The sequence below is a fragment of the Sparus aurata genome, chromosome 17 (assembly GCF_900880675.1).
Source record: "Sparus aurata chromosome 17, fSpaAur1.1, whole genome shotgun sequence".
Taxonomy (NCBI): domain Eukaryota; kingdom Metazoa; phylum Chordata; class Actinopteri; order Spariformes; family Sparidae; genus Sparus; species Sparus aurata.
The window spans coordinates 2,371,925-2,386,478 of NC_044203.1; the positions used below are offsets into that span (position 1 = coordinate 2,371,925).

The following is a 14,554-nucleotide window of genomic DNA, read 5'->3' on the forward strand; positions in this document are numbered from 1 at the left end:
GATCCCCGCGCAAACGGCAGTGTGAATGGGGCTTGTAGCTGCTGTACTTGTTGGTTCACCGCAGCATGTGCTGCACCCCACATTACCTTGCCACTGAAACTGCACTTTGCCCTTCCCCCATTCCCCAATCTTTATCTCTGACTGTTGTTGGACTTGTGAGTACACCTCTAACACCTTGCACTTGCTGGCTGTAGCACAGTGGGTAGAGCTGGTGGACTAGTGATCCGAAGGTCGCTGGCTCGAATCCCAGCTCCACTGTGCTACATGTCGAAGTATCCTTGAGCAAGATACTAAACCCCAAAATTGCTCCTGATGTGCAGTTGGCACCTTGTGTGGCAGCCTCTGCCATCAGTAAGGGTCCTGCAATGAGCTGGCGACTCATCCAGGGTGTACCCTGGCCTTCGCCCATAGAGCTAACCAGAATTGGCCCCAGTAACCCCCCCCCCCCAAAAAGGGGATAAAACATCCCTGCGACCTTCACGGAAAAGCGGAAGAAAACGGAACAGAATGTGCTTTTTGTTTATGCTGGGTAAAACCAGTGAAGGGGCCATTTGTTTCTGGCCTCAACGCTCACAGCCTTGACCAGGCCTGCCACGTTTTCTTTTATCTACTTTATTTAATAGCCTCGTGTGAATGTGTGTGTGAGTGTGGGCTGTGGACATTTGAGTTTTTCTGGTCATTTTGATTTTACCTTTTCTCTTTGGGTTCATCACGGGTCATTTGTAAACCTACCAGAGCATGTCATGAGAGTTTTGAATACTGTTATCTGTACATACTTAAAGGTCAACAGTGAACCAGTTAACTAATTTACAAAATACAAAATTTCTAACTTTGTAATAAATAAGTCTTGTTTTTTCAACTAAATTCTGTGTTGTAATTGCAAAGGAGATACTTTCTATATAAGTAAGTGATAAACAGGTTAAAGTGAACTTTTAATTTAAAGGGAAAGTACCAAATTTTGTGTTACTTCTTAAAGGTAACTGGAGGCTCCGCCAAGTTGTTTTATGTCACTATTGCATCATTACTATTACTATTACTATTGAAAAGTGCTTGGATTTTAGTTTAAGTGCTTGAAAGTGCTTGACATTATAACTCTATGTCTTGGTAAAATTGGGATCAGACTGGATAGTTTGCTTAGTACAAGGAGAAATAAAATCAGTGAGTGTGTGTGTATCATCACACATGCAGCCTGGTAGCAATAGAGAAGGATGGCTGAGGAGAAGGTGAATTTAATGCAATTTGGACAGATGACATATTAATAAACTTTGATGAATAGCGAACAGCTTACAAAGTATATGTTCTTGAATTTGACATTGAAAAATGTGTACAAACCCTGTATAATTTGCCACAGCTGCAGAGTAAGTGACAGCGAGCTAGCAACAATCTTAGAGTCCATGGTTACGAGCGAGTAGAGTGCAGTGATAATATTTTCCCCTCTAACCCCGCCTGGATTTACAATGGAGGATTTTATATCCAAGATCAAACAATTTTCTAAACTTGACTTTCAATCGAAACGGGAGGTAATAAATGAAGGAAGACAAACACCGGAGCTGAAAGGTTTGCTTCAAACTTCAGACTAACATGGAAATGTTGAAGGTACAGGCTCTGCTAAATATGGCAACTATGTTGAGCTCCTGTATGCTTTTGCTGAGATTAGACATTTGGAGACATCGACTGTATTTTCTGGCTTGTCAAAACAGAATATAGAATGATTTAATCGAAGCGGTCGGTGATGTGCTTACAAATGACATTAAAAAGGGAGATCAGTGCAGCCCCATTTGTTGCTGTAGAAGAAGACGAGACCACCGATGTCACACACAATGCTCAGATATCTGTCATTTTGCGCTATGTGGCTAAAACTGAAGCAGACTGCGAGGTGAAGGAGGCGTTTCTGGGCTTCAATAATGTGGGTGCGGACAGACGCGCTCCTGCTATAGCTGAGTATGTCCTGGGAGTGTTGGAGAAATATGACTGTATCGACAAGCTTGTAGCTCAGACATATGATGGGGCGGCTGTAATGGCATCAGAGCTTAATGGGGTGCAGGCTAAAACCAAAGAGAAGGTGCCCGAGGCCATGTTTACCCACTGTTACACACCCAAGCTGAACCTGGTGCTGTTGCATTCAGCAAAGTGCATGCCCGAGTCTCGCGCGTTTTTTAAAACAGTGGAGGGACTAGGGGCTTTTTTCAGCAAGTCCACAAAGCGCACACACATGATATTTTCAAGCACCGTTTACCCAGAGCAGCGCCTACAAGATGGAGCTCTAATTCTAGGCTTCTGCAGACCATAAGCATGCACAAAAATGACCTGCAAGCGTTATTCCACATTATTATGGAAAATCCTGACAGCTAGGATAATGACACGCTGATGATGGCAGCAGGATACGATCGGTGGCTCTCAAAAGCATCAACATGCTTTCTCCTCACAGCATATGAGCGCATTTTCACTGAAACTGATTCACTTGTGCTGCAAAACAAGGTGATGGACATTGAATATTGTCTCACACGCATCCGCGACAACGTTGCAGCTCTCAGGTGCATGAGATTGGAGTTTGACAGTTTCTTTGACCGATTTGAGCAGAAATATGGCACACTTGGCCTGACAGAAAGTGGAAACAGAGTCAGACAGTCGGTCAGAGATGAACAGAGACAAGTGTTCTGTTTCATTCTGGACAACATCAGTGATAAATGAAGGCCAAGTTTGATCATTTTGGTGAGCTAGCTTTCCTTGGTTTGGTGGATTGCGCAACATTCAGTGAAATGTCACAACATTTTGATAAGACAAAAGTGCAGAGCCTGTCAAAATATAGTTCTTTGACTTTGTGAGACTAAAGGCGGATCTCATCGGACTGTATAGCTCACAAACTGTGAGAAATGAATGCAAATCTCCTGGACAGCTTCTCAACTTTTTGGCCCAGAAGGATCTCATTCAGACTGTTCCTGAGGCAACAAAGTTACTCCAGCTGATGCTCACTGTACCTGCTACGACAGCGTCAGTGGAGTGGTCATTCTCAGCACTGAAAAGAATCAAGACATACAGTCGGAACAGGACTGATCAAGGATGGCTTTCTTCCCTGGCAGTGATCTCCATTGAGATGGAGAGACTTGTAAAACTGAAACAAGACAAGGAGGACTTCTACCAAAAAAGTAATGGACATTTTTGTCCAGAAGGATTGGCGCATGGACATTTATAAAATAAATGAATAATATATACAGTATATATATATATATATATATATATATATATATATATATATATATTTATATATATATCTATATATATATATAGATATATATATATATATATATATATCTATATATATATATATACATATATATATCTATATATATATATACATATATATATATATATATTCATATATATATATATATCCATCCATCCATCCATCCATCCATTATCGTACGCTTATCCGGGGCCGGGTCGCGGGGGCAGCTGCCTGAGCAGGGACACCCAGACTTCCCTCTCCCCGGACACTGCCTCCAGCTCTTGCGGGAGGATCCCAAGGCGTTCCCAGGCCAGCTGAGAGACATAGTCACACCAGCGTGTCCTGGGTCTTCCCCGGGGTCTCCTCCTGGCGGGACATGCCAGGAACACCTCCCGAGGGAGGCGTCCCGGGGGCATCCGAAACAGATGCCCGAGCCACCCCAGCTGGCTCCTCTCGATGTGGAGGAGCAGCGGCTCCGGTCGTACAGGGACCGTACAGCCCTTAACAGAGGGCCTCCGACCCCGTACTCCTGGAGCACCTCCCACAGAATGCCACGAGGGACACGGTTGAATGCCTTCTCTAAGTCCACAAAACACATGTGGACTGGTTGGGCAAACTCCCATGAACCCTCGAGCACCCTGCGGAGGGTATAAAGCTGGTCCAGTGTTCCACGGCCAGGACGAAAACCGCATTGTTCCTCCTGAATCCGAGGTTCGACTATCGGCCGAATTCTCCTCTCCAGTACCCTGGAACAGAAGTTCCCAGGGAGGCTGAGGAGTGTGTTCCCCCGATAGTTGGAACACACCCTCCGGTCCCCCTTTTTAAATAGGGGGACCACCACCCCGGTCTGCCAGTCCAGAGGCACTGTCCCCGACTGCCACGCGACGCTGCAGAGACGTGTCAGCCAAGACAGCCCCACAACATCCAGAGACTTGAGGTACTCAGGGCGGATCTCATCCACCCCCGGTGCTTTGCCACCGAGGAGCTTCCGAACTACCTCAGTGACTTCGGCTTGGGTGATGGATGGGTCAACCTCTGAGTCCCCAGCCTCTGCTTCCTCTATGGAAGGGGTGTCAGTGGGATTGAGGAGATCCTCGAAGTATTCCTTCCACCGCCCGACGATATCCCCAGTCGAGGTCAACAGCTCCCCACCTCCACTGTAAACAGTGTTGGTGGAGGACTGCTTCCCCCTCCTGAGGCGCCGGATGGTTTGCCAGAATTTCTTCGAGGCCGACCGGTAGTCCTCCTCCATGGCCTCCCCGAACTCTTCCCAGACCCGAGTTTTTGCTTCCGAGACTGCCCGTGCTGCCGCACGCTTGGCCTGCCGGTACCCGTCAGCTGCCTCAGGAGTCCCCCGGGCCAGCCAGGCTCGGTAGGACTCCTTCTTCAGCTTGACAGCAACCCTTACTTCTGGGTTCCACTACCGGGTTCGGGGATTGCCGCCGCGACAGGCACCAGAGACCTTACGGCCACAGCTCCGGACAGCCGCGTCAACAATGGAAGTGGAGAACATGGTCCATTCGGACTCAATGTCCCCAGCCTCCCTCGGGATCTGGTCAAAGCTCTCCCGGAGGTGGGAGTTTAAGATCTCCCTGGCAGAGGGTTCTGCCAGACGTTCCCAGCAGACCCTCACGATACGTTTGGGTCTGCCAGGTCTGTCCGGCTTCCTCCCCCGCCAGCGGATCCAACTCACCACCAGGTGGTGATCAGTTGACAGTTCAGCCCCTCTCTTCACCCGAGTGTCCAAGACATACGGCCGGAGGTCAGATGACACGACCACAAAGTCGATCATTGATCTCCGGCCTTATGCTTGAACATGGTGTTCGTTATGGACAAACTGTGACTAGCACAGAAGTCCAGTAACAAAACACCTCTCGGGTTCAGATCGGGGAGGCCGTTCCTCCCAATCACACCCCTCCAGGTAACACTGTCGCTGCCCACGTGGGCGTTGAAGTCCCCCAGGAGAACGACGGAGTCCCCGGTTGGAGCACTCTCCAGTACCCCTCCCAGGGACTCCAAGAAGGCCGGGTACTCTGCACCGCTGTTCGGCCCATAAGCCGAGACAACAGCCGAGTCCTATCCCTGACCCGAAGGCGCAGGGAAACGACCCTCTCGTTCACCGGGGAGAACTCCAACACATGGCGGCTGAGCTGGGGGGATATAAGCAAGCCCTCACCAGCTCGCCGCCTCTCACCGCGGGCAACTTCAGAGTAGAAGAGAGTCCAGCCTCTCTCAAGGAGTTGGGTTCCAGAGCCCAGACTGTGCGTGGAGGTGAGCCCGACTATTTCTAGCCGGTACCGCTCGACTTCCCGCACCAGCTCAGGCTCTTTCACCCCCAGCGAGGTGACATTCCATGTCCCCATGGCTAGAGTCACCATCCGGGGATTGGGCCGCCAGGGCCCCCGCCCACGACTGCCACCCATATCCCACTGCACCGGCCCCTTCTGAACCCTCCCGCGAGTGGTGAGCCCACGGGAGGGCGGGCCCACGTTGCTCGTTCGGGCTGCGCCCGGCCGGGTCCCGTGGGCACAGACCTAGCCACCAGGCACTCGCCTGCAAGCCCCAACCCCAGGCCTGGCTCCAGGGTGGGGCCCCGGTGACGCCGATCTGGACGATGTGCACGTCCTCGTTGTTCTTTCTGTCATCAGGGGCGAGTGAACCGATCTTAGTCTGACCCGTCACCTAGGACCTGTTTGCCTTGGGAGACCCTACCAGGGGCATTAAGCCCCGGACAACATAGCTCCTAGGATCATTCGGGTGCTCAAACCCCTCCACCACGATAAGGTGCCGGTTCAATATATATATACACACACACACACACACACAAACACATATGTATATATACATATATATATATATATATATATATATATATATATATATATATACATATAGCAGCATATATATGAGCATTTAATAATTTCATAAACATTTATTAGTAGTATAATTACTATATTTTATCAGTTCGGATGTGTTCAGATGTGTGATTAATGAACAAAAGGCCATTAGTGTGAGGTTGTATCAACCCAGTCAATCAAATTATTGTCACCACAATATTGATCAAGATTTTTCTCAAGCCTATTCATATTGACCATTAGCCTACATTACAAAAAAAGAAAAAAGTAGATAGATTAGATTTAACAATCTACAGCTTTAATGTAACTCCAAAAAACTCATTTAGACAGTTGAAACCTACCCATCAGTAAATACAGGTGAATTACTTCCAGGTCCCATCTTTTGCCAGGATTGATTTCTGCGCTGATGCTCAGTGGCTCAGTGAGACACCTGACATAAATAATTTCAGTTATGCGTCAAACATAACTTTTTATACAGTACAATGCAATGTAATAAGAGGCTAACTCCATGTCCAAAATATTTCACTGCTGCAGCAAAGTGCTTTGACATGTAGTGCAATTTACCTTTTAATGTCCAAAATATTGCATTTTCTGCATATGAACCACTATCAGTTCCTATAAAATTGTTGTTTGGATACTCAGAAAAATATAGCGTTGACAATTGAAGTAATGCAGATTTTTTTGTAATGGATATAACATCAGTCCTTTTGCTTTTTACAGATATTATTTAATTGCAGTGCTCATTACTTATCATTTTATCCAACTCCACAGGTTAGTGTTGATTCCCTGTATCTCACTGATGATACAAATATGGCCATTTTCCGAGAAGGCACAGGGCATTTCCCACAAGCAAATCTTGCTTGCCTTGCATACTATGAAGTGCATGGAGACCAGGAGCAAAGCCTTGCCGCACAAACTAATTTCAGGCGGCCACCCTCCTCCCCCTCCTCTCCATCACCCAGTCCATCCTATATACCTCCACGACTGGGAATGTATGGGAGAACCTTTCAAAGGTTAGGCTACTTGTGAAACACAACTCATCTGTTATTGAAATATCATCCAGTGATGTAATGTAGTGATGTAATACCACAATAAAACATGTCAAGTGCAGCCGACCTCTGCAGCTGAAATGTCATGCATTGATACATAAGAATGTATGTCTGACATAACCAATCTGTTTTATCCTCAGGTCAGTACAGTTTGCTGATGTTGTCGTCAAACGGCTGACAACCTCCCACACAATAGTGAAAGATGTCCTTGGCACTGACGATCCAGTCACCCTTACTGCCTCTCTGGGGAATGAGATTTCAGACTCAGAAGGCACAAGAAGTAAGTAATATGAACTAACACTTGCTTGCAGTTTATTATTTTGAATTAAGGTTAATGTTCATTTTGAAATACAGAAGTAAACTAAATGTTTTCTGGCTCTTAAGATTTTTGCCTTGATGGACGAGGACTTCCAAGAGTTCAGGTCAGGGCAAACATCAAAAACAAGGTAGTGCAACATGAGATGAAGCCAATGCCAATGTGGAGAAAAAGGTTTCACTCCTTTGTTAAATAATTTCTTTTATTGACTCATTTTTTCTGTACATTTAAGTTGCAGGGTCAAGGACAGCAATACTGTCCAGCAAGCACTTGACCAAATAAAAGAAATGACAGACAACATATCCCGGCTGTCTGAGGTGGTCAAGTCCTCGACTTCTGCAGCACTGACCAGTGCTGGCCTGCAGCCAACAAAGGAAGGTCTATCCTGCTTTGTTTCCAAAGGTATGCTTATATACTGCATGGGCATGCTGCTGATGCATTCTCTATAATTAGAGTCAAAATGATGCAGTCTGCTTTATTCTTCTTCGTAGGTTTGCTTTACTGGTGTGCTCATACACACACATATGCACACAAACACACACAAATACACACAGACACACATGCATGCACAGAGTAAGTTTTCATTGTTACTTCTCTTTTGTTTGACATCTTGCAGATGTAATGGACAGACCAGTATTTGCAACCTGTTTCAGATCTATTGTGGGGTGCTGGACCTGTGTGAAGCAGTGGCTGGTCAATCCTGAGCACTGCCTCAAATGTAGAACGGAAGGGTTTAGGTTCAATATTCATAGACAAAGGGTTTCTTTGTAGTACTGTTAACTTTTTAAGAGTACCTAGACCTAATCATGTACGTTAAATGCCGCTGAGTGAAGACCACCATGAAGTTTAAGGTATTGTGGTGTGTGTATGTGCGTGCATTGGTTTTTAACTGTTTTGTTGCTGTTAGTAGTTTGTTTGGTTTTGTTGATTTAAACCAATACATTTTGCGGTAAGTTCAAGGATTCCTCATTGTCCATCCATAGGTCATTATAGAATGACACTATATAATTACAAAGAATAGTAGGTAATATGCATCTTCTGATTGTTATGGATGTACCTTTTTTAGATAATGTGACAGTGTGATACGATTCTAAAGTTGTAGGAACAATTTATGCAATGAGACAAACATACTTACAATAATTCTTCTTCTCTGTTTATTTATTACACTTCTGACATAGCACATCCTCTCGTGATGTCAATAAGACACTTTTGTGCATTCTGAATGGGGCGAAATTGTTCGCTGGTAGATGTCTGCTGCAACCTCACCAGCAAGAAGGAGGTCTTCTGGGATTTTAGCTGGGCATCCCTGTCCACAGAGGAGATCTGGTATCCCCTTTCCTGTGAAAAAAAGTGCTTATTATATTATATATAATATTATGTTGCTATCGATGAAAAATAGAATGGGAGAAAATAGTGGAATCAATGGGAGAAATCACACCTGGAATTCTGTGCCTTCACAACATCTGTGAGGCCAACTCTGGCCATGTGGCATGTTAGGTGGATTACGCGGAATTTGATCCGACTGTCTGCCATAAAAATTTCCTCCTGGTCACACATCTCGACTAGTGTGGCCTTCAGAGGGAAATTAACTCTTTTGTTCACTTCTGACCACATCCTTTCAATGGCATGATTCTGTGTAGGTTAAAAGATTACAAGAACAGTGTCATGCTGCAGGCCCCCAAATGCAAACAAGAATCAATTGTATTTTTTTTTACATGACATGTATTTTACCCTGGTAGATGGAGTTTGGAGGTATGGCTGCCTTTCTTTGTTGTGGCGGTATGTAGCCAGCTTCTCCTGCATATACAGGTTCAGGAAAAACTCCTGACCACAGTCTACCCGCACTTGGTTCCATATTCCATCGGACAACACAGCTCGTCTGAAGATAATACACAAACAGAAGGAAAACTTTCAACTTAAATATAATTGTGACCCATGTAAGGCACCGGGTTAAGGTTTCTGGAACTGAAGACAATTGTAAAAACTTGATGATCCCTCATTGGTATGAATACATTCTCAATATGTTATGTTAACGTGCACAGACACTGCACTTGGCTTTACCTGCTGCCTTGCATGCAATGGCTGATGAATGGTCCGTAGGACTTTCCCCACTCTGCCCTTGGAAGCTTTGAACCCTTTCACCACAAGATAGCCAGTCATCATTTTTCTTCTGAGGGAAGACCCAGTCTGAGGAAGGATTTTATTGATGATGTTATTGAAATGAATTAATGTGTTTAAATGTTCAAATACCGTGCATGTTTATCTACTGCACATTAGATAATCGTGTCATAATAGAAGTCTACGACCTACTGTACAGGCAAAGGTGGTTTATTAGAAACAGGAGAGACAGTAAATACAGAATGTCTATCTATCTATCTATCTATCTATCTATAACTTTTCAATGCATCTTATACCAGAGTATTTCTTTGTAGGTTATGTGACGATAAAATCCCTAGATTATGCCCTGGCTGCACAAATGTCAGTGGAAGACTTACGTCTTTAATTGTCTCAAACACGAAAATACAGTAACACTGGCCACATAAGTATGTTTATCTGCTCTTACTGTTTATTATGAGAAAAAAATCATGTTGAGATGAGAGCCCCTGGATGTACATGGCACCCCTTTATGTTGGCTTACACTGTTGGTGATGTCACAGACCAATTTCGCTCACTACTGGTTCGATCTACTGTGAATCAACATGCTATAGGTCTATAAGAACGACACTTGCCCCTCCCCCTGTAAGCAATGGATACTGCATTTGCGTGTGTCCTTATGATTATGGTAATTACTTTTTTTAATTGCATAGGAGGTAACAATGCCAATATGGAGTTCGTAGTCCAAAGTAAAATAACAGGACATTGTGAAGAATTTATCATCCTTAACTTCATGTTTACTTTGGACCATAAACACTGACTACGCATGGGCTCCGAACTCGATAGCGGCGTCGTTACCTCCTATGCCATTAAAAAAAAAAGTAATCACTATAATCATGAGGACACATGCAAAGTGTCTGGTAGTGTCCCACCAGTTGTGAGCGTAATCAGACTGTGACAACGATTTACCTACCTCTTCAATTGCTTTTGCAACTTCACCTTCCAGTTGTCTGTCAGGGCAGAAATCCTTTACGCCCAGTTCCTGCACAGGGCACCATTGGCGCACATTTATCTCGGAAAAGCCTCGCAGGAGGCCAAAGTGGTCACTCAGTGCTGCGGCTATTTACCACAGGACATCCCACTTGACCTCCTGGCTGTTATAAACTCTGAATATTCAGATAAAGACATAAACTGAAATCAGTCTAAGGATCAGATCAAATGTTTTAACGGCATACGGTGTCTTCCGGGTCATTAAAAAAGACCTACCGCAAAATCTGGAATAAAAAAGGCACTGTTATTTCATTTCCAATTACCATCCATGAACACAGTATCTAATATCAGAGAGTCATTTCCTGTTTTTCGGTTACCGATTTTAAAATGAATAACGGGATACGAGTCATTTTCCAGTTTTCGATTTTCAACTACAAAACGGAAGTTGTATTGCCGCTTAGTACATGGATGGTGCAGGTGTCCTGGGAGGGGGGGTGTGTGAGTGAGTCTGCGGTGGGGGCCAGCAGGGGGTTGGTGGGTGGCTGCAGGGGTTGGTCAGACGTGGTTGAAGTCTCCTGTGATGATGACAAAGGCTCCGGGATGTTTCGTCTGAAGTGCCGCAGTCGCAGTGTGGATGACGTCACGCACGGCATTGTCCATGAGCCGGGGTGACACCACCTGTTGTTCACGAGCACAGCGAGCCCTCCTCCTTTCTTCTTGCCACTCGCGGTGGTGTCTCTGTCAGCTCAGACCGTGTGGAAGCAGGGGATGTTAGTGTTTGAGTCCGGTATCTGCTCGTGTAGCCACGTTTCCGTGAAACACATGATACTGGACTCTGTACTCCCTTTGCGTCCTGGCGAGCACTTCCAGTTCGTCCATCTTATTTGCCAGGGACCTTACGTTTCCACCCTGCTGGAAAAAAACAGCATATGGTCTATGCTGTTCACCAAAAACCAGCTGGGGATGCCGGGGTCTGCGAATTGCAAACCACTGTTCGACGAGCACCACAGAGCACACAGTAACCTTGTAGGTGACCATGTCATTGCCTGTCCAAAAACCGCAACTGTCAATAAATCGTCCAAAAGTGCATGTTGTCGGTCTTATGTCTTTGTCGTGAATGTCTGTTCTCACAAACAACTCATGGGTGGAACAGTCTGAGGCATTTTTTGCATTATGTAATGTAATTACTATAATGCATTACATGTTGCTGTAATGCAGTAATGTAAGGCAAGGCAAGGCAAGGCAAGTTTATTTGTATAGCACAATTCAGACACAAGGCAACTCAAAGTGCTTTACAGGCACACACAAATTATATTAAAAGACAATAACATTTCATTTAAAAGACATTAAAAAATTGCATAAAAAAAATGAAAATAAAAATAAAAATAAATAAATAAAAAAAATAAAAATAGCATTTTAAGACCAGTAAAAACATTAAGAGACAAAACATCAAAACAAGTAGGCTAAATAGAGAAGCTTTAAAAGAAACAAGACTGTATAGTTAGAGTAATAATGCAGTTCAAAGACTTGAATTGCTTCAGTTAAAAGCAGTGGCAAAGAAATGCTTTAAGTCTTGATTTCAAAAGAGGTGAGTGTTGGAGCAGACCTGCAATTTTCAGGGAGTTTGTTCCAAATATGTGGCGCATAGTAACTGAAAGCTGCTTCTCCATGTTTACTTCTAACTCTTGGGACTGAAAGCAGACCGGTACCTGACGATCTCAGAGGTCTGGATGGTTCATAGCGCAGCAGCAGATCAGAAATGTATTTTGGCCTGAAACCATTCAATGCTTTATAAACCAACAACAGGAATTTGAAATCTATTATTTGACAGACAGGAAGCCAGTGTAAAGATCTAAGAACCAGAGTGATGTGATCTACTTCTTTGGTTCTTGTTAGGACTCGAGCAGCAGCGTCTGAATCAGCTGCAACTGTTTGATGGAGTTTTTAGGGAGTCCTGTAAGGGACACCATTACAGTAGTCGAGTCTGCTGAAGATAATGCGTGAACAAGTTTCTCCAAATCCTGCCGAGACATAAGCCCTCTTATCCTGGATATATTCTTAAGGTGATAGTAGGCTGACTTTGTAACTGTCTTAATATGGCTGCTGAAATTCATGTCTGAGTCCATAATTACACCGAGGTTTCTGACTTGGTCTGTAGTTTTCAACATTACAGACTGAAGCTGAGCAGGGACTTTAAGTCGTTCTTCCTTGGATCCAAAAACAATTATTTCAGTCTTATCTTTGTTTAACTGAAGAAAATTCTGACACATCCAATCATTGATTTGTCCGATGCATCTACTCAGGTTATGTATGGGATTATATTCCCCTGGTGATATGGTTATATAAATGTGTGTGTCATCTGCATAACTATGGTAGCAAATGTCATTGTTTTCCATTATCTGAGCTAGAGGGAGCATGTAAATGTTGATAGTAGAGGCCCCAAGAATGGAGCCCTGGGGTACTCCGCTTGTCATTTTCATCCGTTCAGATGTGTAGTCACCAATAGACACAAAGTAATCTCTCTCATTTAGATAAGATTTAAACCACTTTAGTGTTGTACCAGAGAGTCCAACCCAGTTTTCCAGTCGGTCCAGTAGTATATTATGGTCGACTGTGTCAAACGCAGCACTGAGATCCAGTAATACTAAGACTGAGATTTTTCCGCTGTCTGTGTTTGGATGAATGTCGTTGAGGACCTTAACAAGAGCCGTCTCTCAGTGCTGTGATGTGGTTGAAAATCCTGATTGGAAAACATCAAAAACGGCCATTTATTATTAAGTAATTGTTCAGCTGTTGTAAAGGACAGCTTTTTCAATTATTTTACTTAAAAGTGGGGAGGTGTTGAAATGGCCTATAGTTATTCATTACTAATGTGTCTAGAAGTTCTCTTCTTAAGGAGTGGTTTAATGACTGCTGTCTTAATGGCTTGGGGGAAGACACCTGAGAGAGAGACGTGTTAACAATCTGTCAGCAGGTCTGGAATATGCAGTCTGAAACTTTTTGAAGAACCCTGCTGGTAAAATATCCAGGCTGCAGGAGGAAGACTTCAAATGCTGTATAATGTCTTGAAGGTTTTTGTCATTAATTGGATGAAATTGTGTCAGGGTATTAGAGTTGGGTTTAGGTGGACAAAACGACAACACACCTCCAGTACCTGGTAGAGTGGCACTGACCGCTTGTCTAATGTTCTGAATTTTGGCAGTGAAGAATGATGCAATCATTACGGCCCTGGTAGACAGATGTTCAGCTGCTACTGGCACAGGAGGGGTTTGTTAGCTTGTCGACAGTAGCAAACAAGGCACGAGCATTATTTTTGTTCTTGGTGATAATGTCTGAGAAGAAGGACCTGCCTTGACTTTTTAATTCCAAATTAAAAATGTAAAGTCTCTCTTTTATAAATGTCAAAATAAACCTGGAGATTTGTTTTTCGCCACCTGCGCTCAGCTTTTCGACATTCCCTTTTTTCCATCTTGACTAGCGTGGCGTTTCTCCAAGGAGATTTTTTCTTACCAGAGACCACCTTCACTTTAGTGGGTGCAATGGCATTCATGACATTTGTAATTTTGTAATTGAAATGAAGTACAAGGTCATTGACAATGAACCTAGAGAGGGGTGGTGTGGAAGAGAAAGCATCAATGAATATGTCACCAGTGTTTTCAGTGATGTATCGCTTTGAGACAACCTTAGTTTGAACATTTGTGTGCACTGATATATCACTCTCAAAGAAAACACAGTGATGGTCGGAGAGAGCGACATCAGATACCAGAACCTTAGAAATGTTCAGAGCCTTTGAGATAACTAAGTCCAGGATTAGCCCCTGTTGTGTGTGGGCTGTGTCACATGCTGAGTGAGTCCAAAGTTATCAAGGACACAGCACAGTTCTTTAGTCCATCTGTCCTCAGGCTTGTCAACATGGATGTTAAAGTCACCAACAATTAACACACAATCAAAGTCAGTGCAGATAAAGACAGTAACTCAACAAGGTCATCAAAGAAATATGTGCAGTATTTAGGTGGCCTGTAGA

The 14,554-nt window shown here is 44.1% G+C and overlaps 1 protein-coding gene and 1 long non-coding RNA gene across 4 annotated transcripts in view; both read right to left on the reverse strand.

Moving 5' to 3' along the window:
* Nucleotides 1–14,554, reverse strand: part of cdk14 (cyclin dependent kinase 14) — a 485,271-nt gene that overhangs the window by 181,760 nt on the left and 288,957 nt on the right. The gene's annotated exons all lie outside the window — the stretch shown is intronic.
* LOC115567634 (uncharacterized) lies at nt 8,079–10,936 on the reverse strand. Its single transcript, XR_003981240.1, has 5 exons — nt 10,514–10,936; nt 9,508–9,633; nt 9,178–9,325; nt 8,885–9,078; nt 8,079–8,784 (listed from the first exon to the last, which is right to left on the reverse strand). It is a non-coding gene; the product is annotated as an uncharacterized LOC115567634 (long non-coding RNA).